This window comes from Eucyclogobius newberryi, unplaced genomic scaffold (assembly GCF_026437365.1).
Source record: "Eucyclogobius newberryi isolate DKJ021-1_F unplaced genomic scaffold, fEucNew1.0.hap1 SCAF_19, whole genome shotgun sequence".
Taxonomy (NCBI): domain Eukaryota; kingdom Metazoa; phylum Chordata; class Actinopteri; order Gobiiformes; family Gobiidae; genus Eucyclogobius; species Eucyclogobius newberryi.
This window is the reverse complement of record NW_027315823.1, coordinates 15,698,466-15,724,540: the sequence shown is the minus strand read 5'-3', so window position 1 is coordinate 15,724,540 and position 26,075 is coordinate 15,698,466. Positions and strand designations below refer to the sequence as shown.

At 40.5% G+C, this 26,075-nt stretch overlaps 1 protein-coding gene across 2 annotated transcripts in view; it reads left to right on the top strand.

The window, feature by feature from the left end:
* Positions 1-26,075, top strand: part of cntn4 (contactin 4) — a 139,431-nt gene that overhangs the window by 7,216 nt on the left and 106,140 nt on the right. The gene's annotated exons all lie outside the window — the stretch shown is intronic.

The following is a 26,075-nucleotide window of genomic DNA, read 5'->3' as shown; positions in this document are numbered from 1 at the left end:
TTTTAGGCGCAGTGTTGTATAATGCAAATATGAGTCTGGGGCGTGAAAAGAAAAAGGCAAGGCAAGTTTATTTGTAGAGCACAATTTGTACACAAGGCAATTCAAAGTGCTTCACACAACAGGAAAAATGCATTAAAATAACAAAGACATGACAGAATTCACAAAACAGTTTAATCCATAAAAGAGAAGAGGGCAAAGAAAATAATTTCAGTCATATGCACAGCTAAACAAAACTGTTTTTAGCTTAGATTTGAACATTGCCAGAGTAGAAGCTTGTCTCACATCTTCAGGAAGACTGTTCCAGATTTTAGCTGCATAAAACTGAAACACAGATTCCCCATGTTTAGTCCTGACTCTGGGCACCAGCAGGAGGCCGGTCCCTGAGGTCCTCAGAGTGGTTCATATGGCACTAACATGTCTGAGATGTACTTTGGTGCTAGGCCATGGAGAGACTTGCAGAGACAAGCAGAGCTGCTTCAAAGTCTATTCTCTGAGAGATTCCCAGATACTTGTTACTGTCCTCATTGTCTGCTATTGTTCCTTCTGGGAGTGAGACCCCCTCTTTGTGGACTACCTTCCCTCTCTTAGTCACCATCCGACCACACTTCTCTAGTCCAAATTACATTCCGATATCTGAGCTGTAGATCCTGGTGGTGTGGATCAGGGAGTCAATATCCCGCTCGCATACAGCTTGATGTCATCCATGTAGAGGAGGTGACTGATGGGAGCCCCATTCCTGAGTCGGTATCTAAGGAATGGGGTGGTGTTTCGGCATGTCCCACCGGGAAGAGGCCTGGCCTGGGAACGCCTCAGGATCCCCCCGGAGGAGTTGGAAGAAGTGTCTGGGGAGAGGAAGTCTGGGAGTCCCTGCTTAGACTGCTGCCCCCGCGACCCGGATGGATGGATGGATGGATATACTGTATATATCAGAATCAGAAAGAGTTTATTGCCATTGTCAATGAACAGAATTCACAAACATAAGAACTTGTCTTGGTGGTTTGGTGCAACATAAAACAATGAACAATGAATAAGTCAAAAGAATCAGTTTTTGTGATATAAACAGCCACATCAAAAGCATTTGATTTAGATGTGCTTTAGAGTATAGATTCAGTTGAAATTAGTTATTTTTGTTTCTAAAATAGTATTGATTATTCGTTTGTTGTTCCCAGGATCGAATTTTCACCTAAATAATCACAATTATTGATTAATTGAAATATCTTGACATCCATATTGTTGAATAAATCAAAATGCTCACATACCCAAAGTAAGATTTAACTAATCCTTTGACGCAGATATATTAATACACCCCTGAGGTACCGTTATTTATTGGAGCCTTATCGCACAGTCAAAAATAAGAAACCTGGACCATTGGTATCGGTAATTGGTAGTTTTTGCTGCAGTCGATGTTTAGGGGAAAATGGGTCAGTTTGTTTAAGAAGAATCGATATTGTTTTGTTTCATATCCACACCAAACACTGTCCCAACCACAAACTATTGGTCTATATGGCATTTGTACTTTTTTCCAACAGAATAATTATGCATCTTCCTGGCCCTACTTTATTTGCACCTTAGACAAACTGTGCGTACTACTTCTGTACAGCCAGCAAAACCGGAGCGTTCTTGCACCATTCTTCAGGTGACATGCTTATGCATTGTTTACCCCATTCATTATTCACTGTGTGTCACTGAAAACAAGTGCAAACTCCCGCCGCCATGACCTGCTTTGCAACAGCAATCACACGCAAATATAAGGCTTTGAACCGCTGAAACTTTGTTATGCATTATATATGTATTTTTTTTATTTCAGTGTATAAAAGTACATTTGAGATGGAAGTAAACCCCCCAAAAAAGATAAAATCATCAACAATTTCTGGTGGGAAATATATAGAAAAATGAATCATATTGCAAATATTGGTTTGGAAATATGCTCAGTTAGAACATTGAGTGTATTGTGTGCAATTGAAACTGCTGAAAAAGTGATAGTTCTGAAATGTTGGGGTTCATTTTATGATCCATTCACATTTTGTGCACATTTTGAAAACACAATTTGTTGATCTTGCCAAAATGACAGATTCCACCATATTGCCCAGCCCTACCTAAAAGTGTATTTATTTTCTACACTTTCCTAACACTGCGCAATGGACTCCTCTTGGTTCATGTCCCTGTGCAAATGTGTCTATCAGCAGTGAAATGGTGTTGCACCGGCGAGAGATGCATACACAGATGGGAGGCGTACAAAAGTGAGAGCGGATACTGTTACTTGAGAGGAAAATACATATAAACTAATCCAATCCTCACACAAGTTGAGCATAGACTTGGAGATGCTCAGGGCCTAACAGGATGAACAAATTTGATCACACCAGGCTGCCGTGTCCCTGGAGAGGTTTTTAATATCAGTATAAATCATGTACAGCTGAAAAAAGAGACAAGGGCTGTAATAATTCCCAGGTGGTCAGAACGGAAAAGCAGACTTTCTCCTGGGAGTGCCTTTAATGAATACTCAAATAAATTACATGTTGGAATAAGTTACATAATGCAATGCTTATTATTATAAAAATCAAAGCTTAAGGCATAATGTGTGAAACAACAAATACATTTTTTTTAATTTATTTTTATAATGTGCTTCACTTTAATGAGTATTTTTGTGTTTAGTATATTCCTCTATTTTTGTGCAGTATCTCCCATTATTTTGTGCAGAGCTCTCAAGCTCCCTCAAGTTAGATGGTGAGTGGTGGTTCACAGCCATTTTCAGATAAGTCTGGGCTCTGGCTGGGCCACTCAAGGACATTCACAGTCGTCCTGTAGCTTCTCTTTTGTTACCCTGGCTGTGTGCTTAGGGTCGTCATCTTGTTGGAAGATGAACCTTCACCCGTCTGAGTTCCAGAGCGCTCTGGAGCAGGTTTTCATCAAGGATGTATCTGTACACCGCTGAATTCATTTTTCTGTCGATCCTAACAGTTCCTGCCACAGCCTGATGCTGCCACCACCAGGCTTCACTATAGAAATGGTACTGACCAGCTGATGAGCGGTGCCTGGTTTCCTCCAGAAATGACACTCGCTATTCAAGCCAAAGTGTTCAATCATTGTTGCATCAGACCAGAGATTTTTGTTTCTCATTGTCTGAGAGTCCTTCAGCAGCTGTCATGTGCCTTTTACGGAGGAGTGGCTTCTGTCTGGCCACTCTACCACACAGACCTGATTGGTGGAGTGTTGCAGGGATGGCTGTTCTTCTGGAAGGTTCTCCTCTCTCCACAGAGACACGCTGGAGATCTGTCAAAGTGACAATCTTCTTGGTCACCTCACTGACTAAAGCCCTTCTCTCCCGGTTGCTCAGTTTTGCGCTAAGAAGAGGCTTAGTGGTTCCTAACCTTTTCCATGTAGGGATGATGTAGGCACCTGTGCTCATAAGAACCTTCAATACCTTTTCTGTCCCCTTCCCCAGATGCCTTGATACAATCGGGTCTCGGAGGTCCTCAGAAAAGTCCTTGGACTTCATGACTTAGTTTGTGCTCAGACACTGTTAACAGTGGAACCTTATATAGATGGGTGTGTCCTTTTCCCTCTCATGGCCAATAAACTGAACCAATCCACTTCGAACGATGATCAATTGAAAAAAGATGTACATGACCTCAATTTTGAGTTTCAAGGCAAATGCTGTGGATACTTATGTATGTTGGTGTTTGTGTAAATAAATCTGTAACAGAACAAAATGTGTAAAAGTGAAGTGCTGTGTTTACATCCCAGATGCACTGTACATCTTAAGTTGAGATAATGCTCTGATCACAGCTGTCAATTCAATTTCAAAACATGCTCAGTCACTTCATAATCATTCCATCATTTATTTATGATTTGAAACTTTTTTCTCTGCATATTTAAATGATACTCCAGGCATTGAATACTTTAGGTTTATTTCTTTTTGATCTGCATAATTATGTGATGTAGTCTGGTTTCAACTCAACAAATGCTGAGTAGAGTGTGAAATGGACCCTTGCTGCTTAAACATTGATCATACATCACTGTCCACACTATAGAAAATGAATGTCTCCAGCTCACCACTTGTGCTATGATAGAACTATCTGTTCTAATAAAATTCAACAGTAGAGTTTGTCTTCTGCCTCGGATAAAAATAAATACAAATAATAATATTTTCCAGACTGTTTGTTTGTCTGGTTTGAGGTGTGAACTTCCATGAGCTTGAACAAGTCTGGATGTCCTGGTCAGACCCTGGTTAAGAGTCGTATGGACAATGGCTATTCCAACCATTTTAGTATTTATTTCATTTAATCGTCGTAGGGATGTTTGTTTAATTGAATTTTAAGTGAGATTCAGTCATCTGTAATGTGTCTATAGCCAATTCTCTGTCAGTAAAAGTATGTAGTTTGTAGAAGAGTTCAGACTTTGGAGGAATAAATGTTACAACTTTGTTTTTTTATTTTTGCAGCTGGTCTCAGAGGGTCATTATTAAAATCTAGGCAAGGCAAGGCAAGGCAAGTTTATTTGTAGAGCACATTTCATACACAAGGCAATTCAAAGTGCTTCACACAGCAGGAAAAATGCATTCAAATCACAAAGAAATTACAGTAATACAATAAAATTAACTAAATTAAAAATTATCAATCCAACTGATTTTCTAAACTAATAAAATCACAAACAAAAGAGAAGAGTGCAACGATAAAAATTAACTACAATAAAATTAACTAAATTAAAAATTATCAATCCAACTGATTTTCTAAACTAATAAAATCACAAACAAAAGAGAAGAGTGCAAAGAAAAAATCCCTTCAGTCATATGCGCAGCTAAACAAAACTGTTTTTAGCTTAGATTTGAACATTGTCAGAGTAGAAGCCTGTCTCACATCTTCAGGAAGACTGTTCCAGATTTTAGCTGCATAAAACTGAAACGCAGATTCCCCATGTTTTGTCCTGACTCTGGCACCAGCAGGAGGCCGGTCCCTGAGGTCCTCAGAGTCCGAGATGGTTCATATGGCACTAACATATCCAAGATGTACTTTGGTGCTAGGCCATGGAGAGACTTGTACACAAGCAGAGCTGCTTTAAAGTCTATTCTCTGAGCCACAGGGAGCCAGTGCAGAGACCTGAGAACAGGACTAATGTGATCATACTTCCTGGTTCTAGTCAGGACCCGAGCAGCAGCGTTCTGGATGTACTGCAGCTGTTTTACAGCTCGTTTGGAGAGGCCAGTGAGCAGGCCGTTACAGTAGTCTAATCTACTGGAGACAAACGCGTGGATAAGTCTCTCTAAATCTGGTTTTGACACTATATTTTTGATTTTGGCAATGTTTTTTAGATGGTAAAAAGCTGCTGATGTTATTGATTTGACGTGGCTATTAAAGTTCAAGTCTGAGTCCATTATTACCCCCAGATTTCTAATTTGGTTTGTAGGTTTTAGAGCGAGACTCTGGAGGTGACCGCTAACACTTTCTCTTTGTTTCTGTGGGCCAAAAACGATTATTTCAGTCTTGTCTGAGTTCAGCTGGAGAAAGTTGTTTTGCATCCACAAACTGATCTGTTGGATGCAGTGACAGAGTGAATCTACTGGTCCATAGTCACCTGCCGATAGTGAAACATAGATCTGAGTGTCGTCTGCATAATTGTGATAGGACACATTTTCACTGCGTATCAACTGACCCAACGGGAGCATGTAGAGGTTGAACAGAAGGGGACCCAGGACTGACCCTTGGGGCACTCCACAGGTCAGGGTCATGTGGTCTGAGACACAGCTACCAATTTCAACAAAGTACTTCCTGTCTTCCAGATAGGACCTTAACCAGTTTAGGGCAGTGCCAGTGATGCCCACCCAGTCCTCTAGTCTCTGTAAGAGGATCCCATGATCGACAGTGTCAAAAGCAGCACTCAGATCTAACAGAATTAAGACTGAGGCTTTGCCCGTGTCAGTGTTCAGGTGGATGTCATTTGTCACCTTGACAAGAGCAGTCTCAGTGCTGTGATGAGGTCTAAAACCTGACTGAAAAACATCAAATGAGTTGTTTATTAAGAGGAAATCTGTGAGCTGTTGGTAAACAACCTTTTCAAGGACTTTGCCCCAAAATGGCAGTTTAGAGATGGGCCGGTAATGACTCAGTACTGCGGCATCAAGACTGCTCTTCTTTTGGAGAGGCTTTATGACCGCAGTTTTCAAAGACATTGGGAATGTTCCAGATTGCAGCGACATGTTAACTATGTGAGTGAATGGTGCTAACAAACTGTTCAGCACAGACTTTAGAAATTTGGTGGGTAACACATCAAGGCAGCATGTAGATGAACTCAGCCTGGTGATGATCTCATGGACAGTTTTGTCAGTTACTGGTGCAAAGTGAGTTAGCTCTAAGTGTCTTGGTGGTTTTAGGGTAATTTTTTGCATTGTGGGATTTATAGCATTTTTAATGCCCTGAACTTTGTCATTAAAGAATAATGCAAACTCATTACACTTGGATGTGGAAATGAGTTCTAACGGCAGCTGAGCTGGAGGGTTTGTTAATCTGTTTACTGTGGCAAACAGGACACGCGAGTTGTTACTGCAGCTTCCAATTATTTCAGAAAAATATCTTTCCCTAGTTCTACATAAGATTAGGTTGTACATGTTCAGCTTTTCTTTGTAAATCTCTTTTTGAACCTGGAGCTTTGACTTGCGCCATTTCCGTTCGGCCCTGCGGCACTCCCTTTTCTGTGCCCTGACCGAATCATCATTTCTCCACGGCGCCTTCTGCTTATTTTTAACCATTTTAGCCTTTATAGGGGCGATGGTGTCCAGAACATTCAAAACACTAGATGTAACAGAGTTCAACAAATCATTTACATTAGAACATGAGACATTTTCAAAGTTTATCATTTCCATAAACAGTGCACCTGTGCCATCACTTATGTGTCTCCTCTGAACAACTGCAGGACCAACCGGAGGTTTGGGAGAAACAGACAGGTCAAAGAAGACACAGAAATGATCAGACAGAGCAACATCGATCACATTAACATTTGAAATATTTACCCCCTTTGTAATTATGAGATCTAGAGTGTGTCCTTTGCTGTGGGTGGGGCCTCTCACATGCTGAGTAAGACTGAAGGTTTCAAGGACAGCATCAAGCTCTTAAGCGTTTCTGTCATAAATATTATCAACATGCACATTGAAATCACCTGTAATGACCAAACCATCAAAGTCTGTGCATACAACTGAAAGCATCTCAGTAAAATCATCAATAAAACTTTGGCAGTGCTGGGGAGGCTTGTATAAAACAATGAAGAGAATGGATGGAGACCGTTTTAGCTCCATTTTAAAGGATACATACTCAAATGATGAAAACACCCCAAAAGACAACCTGCGGGTAATTATTTCATCTCTAAAGACAGCACAGACTCCACCCCCTTTTTTGTTTTCTCGTGTTTCAGATTCAAACTTAAAGTTGGGTGGAGCAGATTCTATCAGAACTACATTTCCTGTGTTTTTGTCAAGCCATGTTTCAGTTAAAAACATAAAATCAAGATTATAAGAAGAAATAAAATTATTAAATAAGAGAGATTTGTTACATAAGGATCTGACATTTAGCACAGCAAGTTTCAGACTAGTTTCAGTGAGACTGGGCTTTATCTTTTCACAGGGAATATGAATCACATTTCTCAGATTGGGCCTGACTCGCATTTTGTTTTTCCATCTGTGTGATGATGTGGCTACAGAAATAGCACTAGGGGGGGCTCTTTTTACATAGGGCCCCGGGTTGGTTTGATTTTTAATGTGACAATAAGTCCCGGCAACGCTGAGACCCAGTGCATCCTAGCTATGGGAGATACCAGGTGAAAGGCGAGGTTGGATGGGTGGTGGGGCTTTTGTAGCCAAGGAGAGTTTGGGACCAGGTGAGAGGCGAGGGGGGATGGGTGGTGGGGCTTTTGTTGGTGTAGTTGGCATAGCCCTTGCTATATTGGGCGTGAGTGGAGCCATCTTAATGCCTGATTTGATCAGACTTTCAAAATGGCTGGGAAGGCCCATGTGTGAGAGTGGAGATGAGAAGGAGAATGATGAATCTTTAGTGGGAGTAGATGTTGCAGGGGGAACCCAGGGCTGGTGTGAAGGCAGGGGCGATGACAGGGATGTTGTTGGGCTTGTCACAGATGGGTCCAAGGCCTTTGAAGATTGTTCCTTTGCTGGAGGCGGTGGAGGTGAATGTGGAGCAGCTGGAGCTGAATCCTTTGCTGGTGGTGGTGGAGCAGCTGCTGATGAATCCTTTGGTGGAGGCTGAGGTTGTGGTGCTTTTGATGTTGAAACATTGGCTCGGTCTCTGGCTGATGGAGCAGGAATTCTTCTCTCATTCCTCTCTTCTCTAACTATCTGCTCAGGACCCTGTCCAGGCCCAGTCCAATGCCTCAGAGCGTGGAGCAGGTTCTCTGTCAGCACCCTCACTCCACCTCTGCATAGGTGGGGGCCATTTCTCTTAAACAGGTCCTCTCGTTTCCAGAATAGATAGAAGTTCTCAATCTATAAAAAATCTATATTGTTTATGTTAAAGAAATAACACTGAAAGCAAAAATTAATTAAAAACAATTGAAAATCGAGATCAGTCAATATGAGGAAAATAAATGATGATGAATTATTTTGTCAAAGTGCCCAGCCCTAAAATATTGCATGCTATAAGACCTGGTTGAGAGTCAGATTTTGTTCCATAATATATTTGGACAAATTCAGCAAACATACGAATTACGTACATCTAAGAATCTTGGAATGTAACAATATTATATCGTTCTTTTTGTACGAGTTGGAATAAGAGGCTGACATTTTATTGTTGTATCTCAGGGCGCATATGTACATTTTGCATTGAGACTTTACTCTTTATTATCCATTTCTTCTGTTACCTAGAAAGACCCTTCAGAAAAAGTACATTCGTTCTCTGAACAGCACACGCTTAATCCTTGAACCTAAATAGAAGTTCAACAAACATTTCAGACAATGGCTCTTCTGGTGGACCACATAATGTTATTTATATATCATGCAATGTACAATGATGATGTGGTGGTGTTGTTGTTGTTGAATCAAATGGCAACCTAGTTAGTTAGTCTGTTCGCTACCCATTTCCACAACAATTTTTTAAGTAGGCAATAGTTAGGTAGATAAAATTCCTGCCATGAACACTATAAATACCTTTGGAGCGTACTTTTGGCAACAGGTAAAAAGGACATCACAAAAAAATGACCTCACCGACAATCAAGGACTGGACATGGCATAGTAACAGAAATCAGACCAACAGAAACAATTACACTTTGACTTAATTCTGAAATGGACAAATTTGACAGACTTAATAATGCCTTCTCCAGAGACTATTGTTTTATTTCCTTCATTATGCCACTGACTTCGCTGTGGATGACCCAAAGCCCCAAAACGCAGTGCACACACGTCGTGAAGAAGGCGCATGTAATGAGGAAATGTAATTGCTCAAGCAACATTATATTAGTCAGATAATTCTTTTTTATCTGCAGAGTAATCACTGGAGTAAAGCAGTGGGCAGTGACCAAAACAGGGACCTCATTCTCAAGAATCAGGCGAGCATCTGCACAGCGCTTCACATGAAAGCCACCCAGGTTTATATCGGTCATTTATCCTTAGGACAAACTGTCAGAACTAATAAACATCTCTAATCGTTTACCATTCCTCAAACCTCAACCCCGAGAGAGAGGCAGAGAGAAAGAGAGAGAGCGAGAGGGAGACAGAAAGAGACTAGACGCTCATTCACTTTGCAACTTCACATGACCCATCTAAAATCTCCCAAGTTTGAGATTCTTTGTATTGCAAATTAATAGAAAAATGTATGAATTTATTTTATTGCAGCTGCATGCTTATTGTTTTAGGAACTTGTTTAGGGATTGTCACACCCTTTTGAGCATTGACTGTAGATATTTGGAATACAGCCAAATAGATGGATATACAGTATTTTGCGTAATATATAGTATCAATACAAATTTAATAAAATATTATAATGGAGGTAATCCTAAACCATAGTGAGGTACTAATTTTCATCATTATTGCCCACCCATACAGCCAATATGTTTGATGTGTGAAGTGACACCTGTTTGAAGTGGCACAACTTTGAAATATTGGAGTCTTCTTAGTGTGTTTATCTTATACGAATGACAGCAATCGTAGACTAGAGTTGTCTATAGTATTGATTATAATTCAAACTCAATTTCAATACCAAGGAAAGGGCTTTATAACAGATAACCATTATGATACAGCAGTGATAAAAAGGAGATGTAATGTAATGCTCAACAGAAAATGATAGTGTCTGTTCACAGTAGCTCAAGACCATCCAGGTCCGTGGAAAGGTCCACTTTTGTTCAATTAGTTGATAGGTATTTTTGATTATGACTTTTTGTAATAATCCTTTTATGGAGTGAGATTTCTTATTCATTATGACAGAGTCTGGCTGGACAAGAAGAGAAGGAAGTGCTCTTGTGTGGAGGATCATTTGGAATGCCATAGTTGAGATGAGCGCAGCAGGTATAATGAACAGACGGGTAATGGCAGCGTTTGGTGCGCCCGCTCACTGGAATGGCTGCTGGGACTGTTACGGGAGCAGACTGAGCGTTTATTAATGTTATCAGACTCACCTGGGAATGTGGTCCAAATGAGTATTGAACACATGTTGCAATAAAACCAAAAAAATTAAATAAATGATAATTGTTATTTCCTGACTAGGTTTAGTTCCTCAGTCGGCTTTTACTTTTGGTCGTGCCAGAACTTTTTACCAAACTGAGACAGTGGGCCAAGAGTGAATCACCTTCAGTTAGACCAATTAACCATCTGGCCTGATTACTTTCTACCAGAGCCAATGACCATCAGTATAGCTGCTCTCTCAAGTCTCAAGTGTCTGAGGCAGCATCAATATAAACCTCCATTAGTTTAGAAACAGTCAAAAAGAGAAAGGAGACTTAGCCATGTTTTAATTTCTCATTCATTCTATCATGTGCTTGTATAGGTTATCCCTATAGGCAAGGTGCATCCTGGACAGTGACCAGCAAGACACACAAAGGAATGGACAATCAATCACATACTCCATCTTCTCTATTTAGAATTTCACATGCATGCTTTTTGGATGGTGGAGGAAGCCAAAGTGAACCTACAAAAACATGGAGAGAACAGACAGAATCCACGTGTGAAGACTGTATGTTTGCTGCTGGCCTCATAATCTAGGTCTTGTTGAATGCAGGAGGGTCTGGGATGAGGCTCGCATAATATAATTTTTATCTTATCTAGTATGTAAATTGAAACAACCTGTTTTTTTAAGGGAAGGGTCTGAAAGTTGTGTGAAGAAAGGATTATCAATATATATCTAAATAAATATAATCCAATATCCAAATTACTTACACATACAGAAGTGCATTTTTTCTTGGTTTGGCACCTGAAATATCTGTGAATGTTACTGACAAATATGTTTAAAAGAGTGAGATTAAGCCAAGAATACTGCCTGCAAACCATATATTTTATGTTTTTAAGAAATTAGTTCAAGCTGTTCAACAAATGTATGTTGCACTGAATCACCAAGACAAGTTCCTATGTTTGTGAAGTTGTTTATTGACCAATGGCAATAAACCTATTCTGATTCTGAAATTGCATTTTGTATATTAGCGATCCGGAAAAAAATATTCAGACTTTAATGAGAATGTATAGATATAGATAAGAGGGGTAAACTGGGCTCAGGAAACATTTTGAGGTCAGTTGTGACCATATTAAAAGTCTCCAATAAATGACCTATATGCTCAAACAATGGTCACATGTATTAGTAGTTTTGCTTAGAAAGGGGGATCCATTAGAATTCTACATTTTCCTCTGAGATGACCATGTGATGCTGACTCAAGCATAGTTCACAGTGAACAGCATGAAGGTAATTTTTAGAAAAGACGTTATGAGAGAAACTCAAGGTTGGAATGTCTTTAATGCATGCATTCAGTGGTTCCCAAACTTTTCAGGCTGGGACCCCCAAAATAGCTGTGCAACCTATCCGGAACCCCCACTGCAAGTACAAATTGTCTTCTGAGATAATTTCAAGTTGCATAACATTTAAAATCAGGTTTCATTTGTGTTGATTTGAGTGGATAACACTTTGGGAACGACTACTTTAAATTTCATTTTCAAAGATTTAATTAATTATCATAACAATATCTAAGGAAATCCAATCAAGCCTTGAAATAATATTTTTTACGTCCCTGTCAACATGACAGGTACCGATCATTTGGTACCTGTCATGGCTAATTCTGAATCGGTCACAAGGAAAGGAAAACAGAATAACATCATTAATGAAAAATGAACTGTTTTTAACATTTCTCGTTATCATTTAACATCATTTTAACATCAAAACTGGTCACTCAACAATATATATTACTCCCTTGCACAGTTATAACTAATCTCTCTACAGAACTCATGGCAGACTTTGCACTTTAGAGCGATGACAACACCTTTGTTCTCATCATACTCTCGCCAGTCACGGGCACAAAACTTAGCAAGATCATCATGATGCCATTTATTGACAGCGATAGTCTTGAGTGTCCTGCAGCCGCTGTTTTTTGTTTATGTTTGAAAGCGGCAGCGTGGTGTTTATCTGCCATTTTCTCCGCGCGGACACAGGCGCTCTGCGCGCACACGTGTGCTCCGCTGCCTTCCGCCGCTGTATAACTACAGCAATAATCGTGGACTGTAGACTGTAATCGCGGGCCCGAGTTTGTGCATAGGAATCGCTTTGGGCATGTTCACCGCGCTGTTTTTGCCCATTAAAAATATATATTACGGCAAAAAATTAGCGTCGGTCATTGTGTCCGGAGCATTGATTTTGGAGTCTGTCAAAATGATTTTTGCGCCGGTCATTGACCGTGTCCGGCCCGTTATTTCGAGGCTTGCCAATGGTTTGCAAGGTTTTGAGTTTCACCCCTAAGCAAAATGGCAACTAAGCTGCAGGAGGTGTCAGAGTACTTCATTTAACATGAACAGATTCATTAATTTAACAAATCTCAAGGCTAAAGAGGATTTTGGGTGCAGTACAAAGTAACCCCGAGGCCTGGTCACTCTGAAGCGTCGGACACTTTGAAATGGAAATGTATAACTGCAGGCAGTGGGAGTTCTAGTGTGTCAGAGCACAAGTTCTCCTGGATGTTGTGCCATGCAGAGTGATGCAGTGTAGCATGTATGTGTATGTGTAATGTGCCCACTGCCCATGAAGGGCATCTCTGAGGCTGATGTCCCTGTCAGATGGCCCTCCATGTCAAAGTCTCCTCTGGCAGTGCTGCCCCCGTCACTTGAGGCCATTTCCAGTGACAGGATGAACAGTGACCTCTGTCATTGCGCTGGCTGAGCAGCCTGCAGTCAGGCTGCTCGTGGTGGGCCAGCTGAGCCCCACTCTCTGTGGCCTTTAGCCCCTGGGTCTCCAGTGTGGACAAGCACGCGTCCAATGGGCCCAGCTGTCCCTACTTCATTATGTCTGATTAATAGGAGCTACTGGTCGTGAAGCGCATCATGGTCTGAGAATCTGGAACCAGTTTTTGTATTTAGCTTACTCTTACACAAATTACATTTAAAAGCATTATTATTAAAACAATATACCAAATTTGCAAAATATGACAGTATCACAGTATATGTTTAAGATGTGTTTTATGCTGTAATAATTACACATAGATCTGCTTGATTAGTTTATTAACAGTAGGACAAGATGACATGATATTCAGTGTATGTTTTTTAATCTCACTTACTCATGCTTTTCTCTCTGCATCGGAATATCCCAATCAGTTCTGTTGTAATGATCCTCACTTGGCCCAGAGCCCTGTAGTTGAGTGTCTGACAAGTTTTATAAGCCTGTTCGATGCTCTATTAAATCCTTCATTAGTGCTGAGATGGACCTGATGGCAGTATTAGTGAACGCTCAGCTGTATAACATCAAGCGTCTCTAGGTGACTTACCTGCTCTTCCTCAGGAGGGCCCATTACGTGGATCTGGAGAAGCAGGGGGTCCCCAGACGCACTCTGGGCCGCGCCCTCAGTAATTGCTAGTGCTAGCGATTCACAGCAGGTTCATCAGAGAAGTGCCTTCCCCCTCTCCACTGGCCCATAACATCTTTGTTTTTCTTTGCCAACTCCTGCCTTTTTGAATTGCATATCAACGCATCTTTTATTCATGCTTTTGGAGTCTAATTTGTCAGGATCACCTTGCTGTTGTCTGTAGGCACAAGAATTGCCGTCCCTTTGTTTGTCTAGCTTTGTCATTTCAAAGCTAATTTTGCATTGTGTCCCCCCCACAAAGAATGATTTATGTGTCTGCTGCTCACTGGGAGCAGAACGACCAAGTTTGTACTGGCCAGTCTGTGCCAGCGCCAAGGGTCTAGGTCTACGTTTTCTTTCTAAATGAAGAAGCTATGCTAATTACAAGTCAGCACAAGAACAGGAGGAGACACTTTCATGGCTGCTGAAAGGATTCTGGGCCTGAGTTAGACTTTACGGATGTAGCTATATTTTGTAAACCGTATAGCAGAACTTTTCTATGCATTAATTGATAGTTGCTGGGGACGTAATGTATCAAATTCAGTGTCAAGTAAGGTTTCTGAATACCATATGCAGTTGTCTTAGTATTTGTATGGTAAGTGGTTCCACATTGAGAACATGCTTGTGTTTGGTGCAGACTTCGACCTCTAATGGCTCTAAGGGACTGGGGACTGAGGCTGCCACCATAAAACCAGGAGTTATGATCCTACAGCTACTGTAATGGCCCCTGCAAAGTAAAGAGGCTACTGCTGCAGAGGGAGTGGGTGGAGCTGATAAACGCTAATGTTACATCATACAGGCGAAAGCAATATTTGAAAGCTCCCCATTGTACGACTGCCCCAGTGACACAGTGACGGCTGTCAATCTGAATGGAAAACACACAAGGATATTTTATTTATTTCACAAGGTATTTAAAGCAGTCCGTGATGGTTATGTATCGCCTACAGCATTTCATTTGCTCTTGATTTTTGAGTACCGGTATTAGGGTTCTGAGAAATATTTTGGAGGATAATGGCATGTAATGGGAGAGTTCTGGCAACTGTTTTGGTCTGATGCCCCAATCCATGACATCAGTTTATCCGGGGCTGAGTTTGTGCCCATAGCACCTGGATTGATAACTCAGGCCCTGTATGTATTAAGCATAACACAATCACGTTCATTACCTGGAGAATCAGTAGAGAAAAATTCTCTCCCTTTCTTATATTTTCAGCCCATTAAATATTTCGTATTATCATCACAATAACACCGGCACTCTCCCAGAGCTGTAAGTATTCCCTGCTGGGCTAACCTGGTGGTGCTCTCAGCCGTATGCCGATGAGGCGGCTCACTTTTGCAGACATTTTGCAGGTGTGTGGTTTTCTGGGAGTACCACGCAAACTGTACCAAAGCTTAGGGGAAAATAGTAAAAATCATGCACAAGTCCACTTCTCTCTTTTGGTCATATATTGCAGAGTGTATTCACAGCGCTTCACTTTTTCCACATTTTGTTATGTTACGGCCTTATTCCAAAAAGGAGTAAATTCATTATTTGCCTCAAAATTTAAATGAAAAGACAAAAAAGCACATACATATTTATAGTGTTTGCCATGACAATCAAAATTTAGCTCAGGTACATTGTTTTTCCATTGATCAGAAGCGATGCTTCTACAACTTGATCGGAGTCCAACTGTGTTAAATTCAGTTTAATTCAATTCAATTTATTTATTAACGCCCATGATCACAACAGCAGTTGTTTGATTGATTGACATGATTTGGAAAAACACACACATTGACCTGGCTCACACCAGATTAATCTGTGTCTCACTCTGAATTTAATTCTTCACATTAATCAATCTGCAAATGCTCTTGCCAAAAGCCGTCGTTCTTATTTATCCAAAAATAGGCCAAAGTACACGCCGTTGGCGCCGCCATGTTTGTTTTAGTTCCGTTTTTTTTTATACTTACAACAAATCCTGATCTGTGATTGGTTCCAGTCCTGCCTGCCTGCCCTAAATGCCATGTGATTGGCCCGTTTACCACTGGTGCGTACTGCAAATGAATCAGTGGGAGCCTAACAAGATGGATTCTCAAATGCTTGTCAAATCTAGAGAATTCATCTTGCCGGCAAGGTTACACGCCCGTCTATATACGGACCCACAGTTAACAATGATGTCTGAGCACAAACCAAGACATGAAGTCCAAGGAATTACCTGTGGACTTCCGAGACAGGATTGTAGTTAGGCGCAGATCTGGGGAAGGAAACAAAAACACTTCTGCAGCATTGACGGTTTGTATGAGCTCAGTGGCCACCATCATCTGTAAATGGAAAAGGTTTGGAGCCACCAAAACTCTTCCAAGAGCTGGGCCCAGCAAAACTGAGCAACCGGGGGGAAAGGGCCTTTGTCAAGGAGATGACCAAGACCCTGAAGGTCACGCTGACAGATCTCCAGCATGTCTCTGTGGAGAGAGAAGAACCTTCCAGAAGAACAACCCTCTCTGCAACACTCCACCAATCAGGCCTGTGTGGTAGAGTGGCCAGACAGAAGCCACTCCTCCTTTCTCTCTTTCTGTCATGGAATTAGACATACACCCGATGCTATTCCTTAACACATAGAGAACACAATTCAACTTAGAATATGAAACGACACAGAAACATCAGACATTTGTGTGGCATGCATGGGAGAAAACGCGGGGACTGTGTCAGCCAGGCCGTTGTAAGGAGCCTGGCTGACCCTCCTGCGTCTCACCCCCGCGTCTCACACCGTTTTTTCTCATGCTGGTTGGTTTTATTAGATATTCTGGAATAGGCGGGTCACATTTCTCATTGGTCAGCCTCACATCAAGGCACTTGGTATTTTTTCCGTAGAGATAAAGCCTTGGGTAAACATTACCCAGACTCCTCTGGGTTATCACCCCCCCTAGGGTAAACATCCTTTGGCCCATCTTTATGATACCTTCACAAACAAATGCAGTTTGTCACACACCCGTTCTTCTCTTAGACTAATGATGCAGATAAAATATCACTATTATGCAGATAAAATACATCACAGAAATATAATCATATATTCACATTTTATCACATTTCCCTCCTGTTTATCAAAGCATTAGTCTTCTGTCTCATATGCCAAACACATTATTCTTTTCAGTTTTCAACATGTCTTTCATATTGGTGTTAAAATGACACTTTTACACACAAAAAGTTTATGCACATTTCTCAACATTGAACACACTCCTTTTCTCTCGGCCCACAACATTTCTACAGCATTACTGTCCTAAATTTTGAGTCAGATTGGTCAATCTCTGTAATTTGACGAACAGACAATTTATCTTGTCTATAATTTGTGCGGTGTGATGGGAAATATAGAAGTACAAGCGGAAAGCCCTTAAACCCGCTGCGCTCTGGTCAGTCAGTTTGACTCGTCAGGGACCACTCTGGACACCCCAATAGAATCAAATACGTAGTATCAGGTGCTACTGGGACCAGACTGTCCTCTAACCTCTCGACCTTGACCTTGCGGTATGGTTCTGGGTGATGCTGGTCTTTGTTATGACCATGGCTGGCCACAAAAGGGATACATAGGCACAACGTCCCACAAGTGTCCCCACATCACCATACGTCCTCGCTTGGTTCCTTAAGAGACCTCCTCCCGCTATCTGCACAGTTAGGTTACACATATGAACTGGTACATTTCCCATCTCAATTCATAATCTCATTAACATTACATGTAGTTATGTTGTAGCAGATAAAAAAGAACTCTCTTAGTTAGTGCAAACAACTGTGGCTGTATAATATGCCATTGTGTTTCTTCAGCTTCTGTCATGTCAATTATACATTGTACATTATACATTACACATCATGCATTTCATAACCTTTCAAGTTGATCACTTATTTTCTTCCCTCTATATTCCATTAACCGGTATACACAGTTGTGTATGTTGATCGATTGTCCTGATTGTCCCTATTGTCCCGATTGTCCCGATTGTCCCTCTTGTCCCGATTGTCCCGTGCATAATACAGGTGTTCAGCACCCATATTACCGTCATCACTGTGATGATGATAACTGTTGATTCTTTTTCCACAGAGTATGGTACTCTGCGCACCGTAGCCTCTGTCTCTCGTTCATCGTAGCAGAGTATCGTACTCTATCGTAGACTCTGGACAAAACTCATACAAACGAAGTCCTGCGTCTGCGATGTTATGGATCTGCCGCTGTGTTGTCCAGACATTTCTCTCACTTTCCCATGAGAGCACCCATGTTCTCGTCCTCCCCTGGTCGGTGTGAGGACGACACGGTGTGGCTCCGTCCACTTTGCTCGTCCACCTGGCTCGTCTCTGTAAACACCACATCTCCAACACGTTCTCTGCTGCGGTGATAAACAAAGTCTTTTCGACAATTCAGTGTATTTCAAACAGTTTTCTTGTTTACAATTTTATTTTTTATTTTTTTTAGTAATTATTGATTCGGAATATTTGTTTACACGTACATATCCCTCCTTTTTGAGATATGGAATTCCCATTTCTCAAACTTCTACATAATTCTACATTTAACCAAAATTCAATAATCCAGATAGTTTACAACTTTCACTAATCCAAGATGTAATCAAGGAAGAGATGGAATTGCGTCTGTCTTACACTCCGCAATGTCACCTCTTGACCTTTCACAGTTCAGCGGTCACATCCCTGGCTGAGCCCCCCCTTACACGGCGCTGGGCCCATGTGTCTGTAATCCGACACTGCCTCTGCGATCTGTAACTTGTAAATCTGTTTTACCACCATTTGTTTCAAACTCCAAATGTTTCAAACTCTAAATGTTTCAAACTCTAAAAGTTTCAAACTCTAAACGTTTGGTCTCCACGTGTGCGCGCGTATGTATGTATGTATGTATGTATGTATTCAAATACATCAAACAATAATAATTATCTCAATAATTCCCCCGTTGAGCTGGCCATAAGGGTCAGTTCATAACTAAGAATTCTTCACATAATTAATAATTTCACATCTCCTCTGTGGGTGTGGCCTGAATAAAGTCACCCATCTAATGTAATATGTGCTAATCTTCTATATGTGCTTCAGGTGAGTTCCAAACTCAATCTCTCACTCCTGCTCATGTGGTGCTTTACAAACATTGTGTATTAGTTTGTTCTAGCAAGTCTATATGTGTATAAAAATCAAAATGATCCTAAACCTTCCCCTTGGTTATAGTTTTCACTATCTTCAGGTAATCTGCGGGTCTCGTAAAATTTATTCTACTCCCCCCAGGCCCTTCCTGTAGTCTAACCCCTCTTGGCTCCGACCTGAGTCCTATAATGTTTAAGTCCTGTTATCACTGGTTTTCATAACTTCTATAACGTCTAAATTTAGATGATATTGTCTTATTTAAATCTATTCAATTCTTGATGAATCTCCACAATCCTTCAGGTATTTACTTTAGAATGTCAAATTCTTTCGCTGTTAATTTTAACTTTTCCCTATTACTCATCAATCAACCCCCCCTGAGGTGTTGCCGTTGATACTCAAAGATAACAACATCTGCTCCATCCTGAGTCCTCCAGATTCTTTGCCAGTCAATAGCCCCTGTTATCTCTGACTATCTTTTATGACTTGGTGTCCTGTTGTCTTTAGTTAATGACCCATTCATGTCTTTCCAAGGAGGACATCGGACGTCACTATTTAACTTATTCCCTCACTTACGTCTACATCGCAATACGAGGTTTCCTCATGATCATACAAATAAATAAGTTACTGATATAACTTTTACTATCACTTTACTTACTACTCATTCTACTCCTATGTCCAAAAACATCAGTAGTCACTAATTTGCCCACATTATCACTTCCCAGGCCTGTGCCTGTATTTGATTCTAAATCCAAAAACACTTCCATCTTTTCGTCCTGTACTTTCATCTAGTCATGCATTATGGTTACATATTAAGTCCAAAAAGATAATTTTGTCATGTCCAAAAATAAAACAAAACAAAACATGGCTTTGTTTGGTGCACACAAAAAACACAATACCGTAAAAACACAACTTTTGTCTTCTATGTCGGGGACAGGAAGTGTCCTGTCTGTGATCACATTCCCCAAAAAATTGGCCATCTATAAAAATCTGAATTCATCTTCATCTCTTATCAAATTTAATAAAATCTTTATAATTGATTGTTGTCAATCCAAACAAAAACCCTAAATTTGTTCTACAGAGCTCTCAAATACTAATATTTAAAACCAGCTGGGTTTAGTTTTGCTTACTTCATCAGTTCAGAGCATCCTCTGAACTGCTTTCTTCTCCCATTCTCCTGCCTTGTTGACCCCCCTTATCTCCCCCTCTCTGCCACGTCATCTGAGCATACTGGAAGTCTCCCTCCAAAATCCTCTTATGACTTTTCCTTTGTCTTTTTACAGTTTGGGGTGATAATTATGGCATTATGTGGTCTCGGTCGTCTGAGAGAAATGCTACTTGCTTTACAGTCACGTCATATCTCAAGCTTCTAGTAGAATTTCTTATTGATTTTCCACCGGAGATAATGCTAGGTGTTTAAAGATTCACCCGTGACTGCAAATTTTAGATCTCTCAGAATAACGCCTTGTGACCCTTGTATGATTAATTGTGATTCTCACTTAGTGTTAGTTAATCACTTATTAATCCTCATTCACACATTCACACTTCTCTCTTACTTACTTCGCTCGTGCACAGCGCTTACATTCACACATATTTCCTCAGTAATATTAAACTGGGTATTTCCTCAGTAATACCTAAACTGCGTATTTCCTCAGTAATATGAAACTGGGTATTTCCTCAGTAATACCTAAACTGCCTTGCTTATGTGAGAAACTTATCTCGTCCATAAGTCTACAATATTTTTCCAGTAAATATCAAACTAATGCATAAAAACGTTTTATGGCTAACTCTTTTTCACACACAAAATTTTTGTCTGACCTTCTTTGTCGCCTGTGTTCTCCTGCTGCTTCGAAACGACGCGCTCTCCTCGCGGAGACTGAGGTGCGATGGGCGGCCACGGGAAAAGTGGACTTCTTTCAGCTGTGCACAGACTTCACCGATTCACCCGTCAATCTCCGCGAAGGGCAGCTTGTCGTCCGGCTCGATAGGACCAGAAAATGTCATGGAATTAGACATACACCCGATGCTATTCCTTAACACATAGAGAACACAATTCAACTTAGAATATGAAACGACACAGAAACATCAGACATTTGTGTGGCATGCATGGGAGAAAACGCGGGGACTGTGTCAGCCAGGCCGTTGTAAGGAGCCTGGCTGACCCTCCTGCGTCTCACCCCCGCGTCTCACACCGTTTTTTCTCATGCTGGTTGGTTTTATTAGATATTCTGGAATAGGCGGGTCACATTTCTCATTGGTCAGCCTCACATCAAGGCACTTGGTATTTTTCCGTAGAGATAAAGCCTTGGGTAAACATTACCCAGACTCCTCTGGGTTATCACCCCCCCCCTAGGGTAAACATCCTTTGGCCCATCTTTATGATACCTTCACAAACAAATGCAGTTTGTCACACACCCGTTCTTCTCTTAGACTAATGATGCAGATAAAATATCACTATTATGCAGATAAAATACATCACAGAAATATAATCATATATTCACATTTTATCACACTTTCTTTCTTTCTTTCTTTCTCTCTTTCTCTCTCTTTCTTTCTTTCTCTCTTTCGCTCTGCCTTGCAAGCTATCCTAAACCGCCTTGATCTCGCGATATTTCAGGGGCTGTTGCACATGTGGCTTGTTGATACACACACATACACATGTGCGCACGCCGCCCGTGACTCTCGTTGCACCCGGACACATTTCTGCGGAATACCGTACATTCCAGAAACCCCACAATAAACTACTGTAGCCATAAATAGTCACAGTAATTGAAAAAATTGTAGATCTTGACATCCCTCGCTACAGGACAACTGTGTGAATGTCCTTGAGTGGCCCAGGCAGAGCACAGATTTGAACCCAATTAAACGAGATCTGAAAATGGCTGTAAAAGACATTCACCATCCAAACGTATTGGGGTTGGGAGATTCTGCAAAGAACAATGGGAGAAACTGTCCATAAGTAGGTGTGCCAAGTTTGTAGCATTAAACTAAAAAAAAGACTCCAGGCTGTTATTAGGGCAAAAACATCTTCAACAAAGTATTGAGCAAAGTGCTTTTTTGTTGTTGTAAATTTGCAGTCAAAATAACCTTCTTTCATGTTGTCATTATGGGGTATTTTTGGGAATAAGCCTGTAACAAAACAAAATGTGGAAAACATTTTCATGAATACTTTCCAGATGCACTGTATATGTTCATGATCATCTATATTGATAATAAGAAGAAGTATGCATCAGCCAGCTACAAGAACAGAATATGCTTCCTAGTTAGAGTGGGGAACACATGTTGAAAAAATGAGTGTATTGTCTATAATTAACACCTGCTGTATTACACCCGTGTCATTTCAACCCAATCGGGCATCAGTACAGCCAACATGGCAACGGAATTCCCCTGATGTTGTTTCTAGGTTTTTGTGAAAAACTAAATATAAATTTGTAATATAAATGAAATCCCAAGTTTAAAAAAATGGGTTTTAATCAAAACAATTTTAACACAGTCTTGTTTTGGGGTCCAATTCAAGTAAAAATGATATTTCAAATATTCAGGCATCAAGGGGTTACAAATTAAAAGAAAGGAAGCTTGCAGTGTAAATTTCTAAAATCAACTTTTTTACAGTCCTTTTTTGTGGATATCGTCCACCCATAATGGTGGTTTATGAATGGATCTGTCTTTACTAGATGAATTCTGTCTCTTTATGGACATTTTTACTGCACATCATCTATCCTTGTGCATTTCCAACATTTTCATACATTTAGATATAAACTAAACTTCAACCAGTTCGCCTCAGACGGTCCCTCATCTGCCTGAAGAGTGGGTCCAGCTCGCCTCCGACGGTCCCTCTTCTGCCTGAAGAGTGGGTCCAGCTCGACTCAGACGGTCCCTCATCTGCCTGAAGAGTGGGTCCAGCTCGACTCAGACGGTCCCTCTTCTGCCTGAAGAGTGGGTCCAGCTCGACTCAGACGGTCCCTCTTCTGCCTGAAGAGTGGGTCCAGCTCCAGTCTCCTTGTGTCCGTCTGTCCGTCTGTGAGAGTCGGATCTCTCCTTCACTGGAACTCCTCCAGGTTTCTACGCTTTTTTCCCAAAGAGGTTTTTTTTTTGTAGTTTTTCCTGGCCGAGAAGGAGAGTCTAAGGACAGAGGACCCTGGGACATCGTCCCTCGCCACCACAGACATTGTCTGACTCCCTCGCCACCACAGACATTGTTGATTCATTTCTCCCTGTGGCCCTCAGAGGCAACTGTTGTTGTGATTTTGGGCCTTACAAAAATAAATTGATTTGATTTGATTTGAACTGAAAGAAAAGTAAATAGACTAATCTTGTGAGTATCTTTTTTGTTGAGTAAATCAAATAATCATCAATGCACATTCGTTTCAAAAGCAGTGCGAGCTGTCTGGGCACTACTGTTATAAATAACAGGTGATTTATGAGTTAGGAGATATTAATCTTCTTTGATATAACACATGATTGATGCTGGGTGCGTCCTCTCACAAAGCGCGCTGATTGTGACAGACAAGGCCTAATGCAGTAAATAGAGCCTATTAGAGCTGAATTACTCACCTCAGCTCCATAGCTTTTGGTATGCCTCATATCCCACTTTGCCACCTTTACATCTGACTGTTTGAAACGAAGTACACCATTCAAAGTGAGTACCAGTCGTCTGATGTTGAGACGGCTTTCAAAGTGTGTGTAGCGCTAATGAGGAAGTGGAGAGGTGCTAGTTTCTACTGTTGGGTTATCGAAAGCTTAAATTAGCATCAAAAAAGAGGGCCATGGGAACAATTGTGGATTTGTTCTCTGAATAATTTGCAATAATTCAACAATGATTAGTTGTTTAATGTTTAGACTCTAAGTGACGCAGTAGAACAATTGGCACTTCGTCTACCTCTGGAGTTTGGGGAGTTGTTTAGAAGTGACACGAGGAAGAAGAATTCAATGGCTTTAGTATTTTGGGGTAATACTGATGCTTTGGTAAACTTGTTAGCATGTTCTTTATGCTATAGTTATCTGAATAACTGTTAATATGTTCCTTTAACAACGAAATTTCCCCTTGTGTGGATATTAAAGGATTATCTTATCTTAACTTACCAGACACTTATGACAGTTCGTTGTCTGTGCGTCATGTAGCTGAAGGTGTTATGTTCGCATACGTTCACCAGTTATTTTAAATTGTATTTCAAGATTAATTAACTGTTCTTGGGTCTTGGATTTTATCAAATACATTTCCCCCAAAAATAAGACGTATACCAGTGCGATGTTTTTATGTTTTATGTTTTTTTTTCTTCTCTTATTATGAATGTTTTGGCTGGTGCGACTTATACTCTAGTGCGACTTATAGTCCGGGAAATAATATGTCCATGTATCTAACTTATACTGCACTCAAAAGCCTACAGCTGCATTGGAATTCCTGCTGTTTGCACATAAAAGTACTAGTAACATTGTATTTATATTTTAGAGCTATACTAGTTGTATTAATTAAACTCACGAGTCATTCAAATCATTTCAGCTAACTCACTCCATATCTTCTCCTTTTTGCTTTTGTCCCATAGAAATCATTTTAATCCAAACAAAAATAATTCACTCAACTAATATAATTTTTGGTCGACTAAGACACCATGGACATAGTGACAATGCCCTAGATTTATTTAGTGCTTTATATGTATATATCATTCAGCCCCTTCACTAACACCACTCACTCACGCGCCACATTCATACATAAGCAAGGTGTGTGAAGTGTCTTGCCCGAGGACACAACGGCAGTACTGTATGCACCGGTCTGAGAGGGAATCAATCCATCGAATGTAAGGTTGCTGGACGAGGCAAATCACAAATCTTACTGTGATGCTTTGGTGATCCTGAAAAGACTTTTGTCGTTTTGTCATTTTTGTTGCTCACCAATATGAACTATTTTCTGATGTACCTTGAGTAAAGTACACTTAAATACATTGGGTTTAGTAGTAAGAGCATGTGCATTTCTACTCCTGGTGTTGCGAGGTGCACATTTTAAATAGATGGCACACTGTATTTCACTGAATAATGTCTTAAACTGTGCATGTCACTATATCACTGCTGATCCGCTCTTCATAACACGTTTGTTTAATGTGAGACCAAAATAAGTAGCAGCTATTTCTATGTGCTGGAGAATTGCTGTCACTAAACAATCCATCCTATTGTTACACTTAAAGTTTATGGTATAGGCAAATTCTACCTGCATTCAGTTTTTTTTTATTTATTGTATAGTTATTGACGGCATTATAAAAGCAGATACTAGTGCCAGAAGTACATAGCAAAATGTAAGGTATTGTTTCGACAGCAGTTGTGGGTTTATAATTTTACTCCTCAATTATGTGCTGATTGCAAGTTGAGCCCCATTTTAAAGCAAGTGATATTTTTAAGCAACTGAAATTATAATGTTAGGGCTGTATTCGATTAAAGTTGCATAAATTCAGTTCAATATTTTGGTTTAACGTGATCTTTTTCTGTGATATTCTGACTAAAGGTTTTGAGTTGACATGCTGGCTTTGAGCAAACTAAAATAATGACAAGAAAAATGTATATTTTTAAAACTGTACGGTAGATGTAAATGTTTTTATTTGATCTGTCCAGGTTTGCACTTGTTTGGATGTTTTCCTCACAGAGAAGTTTGTTTTCTTGTTGTTAGCTCCAAATTAGCAACACTTTTAACACAGCTCTAAAGTCCAGTGAACCGTCTCCTTTTGTTTCACAAAGCCACACATCATCTATTCCCGCTCAGATCTCTCTGCTCAAGTTAAATCTGTAAAATGTTGTGCAAGTCGCATTTGGCACTGAATAGACGCTCCAGCAACACTGAGCAGCGTGGGGGTTGTAGCAATAAAAACGCTCAGAATATAATAGATATAAATTATAAATATTTTGCGGACCAGATTAAAATGTCCAGGAGGCCAGATTTGGCCCGTAGGTTGTATCTTTGACACCCCTGATATAT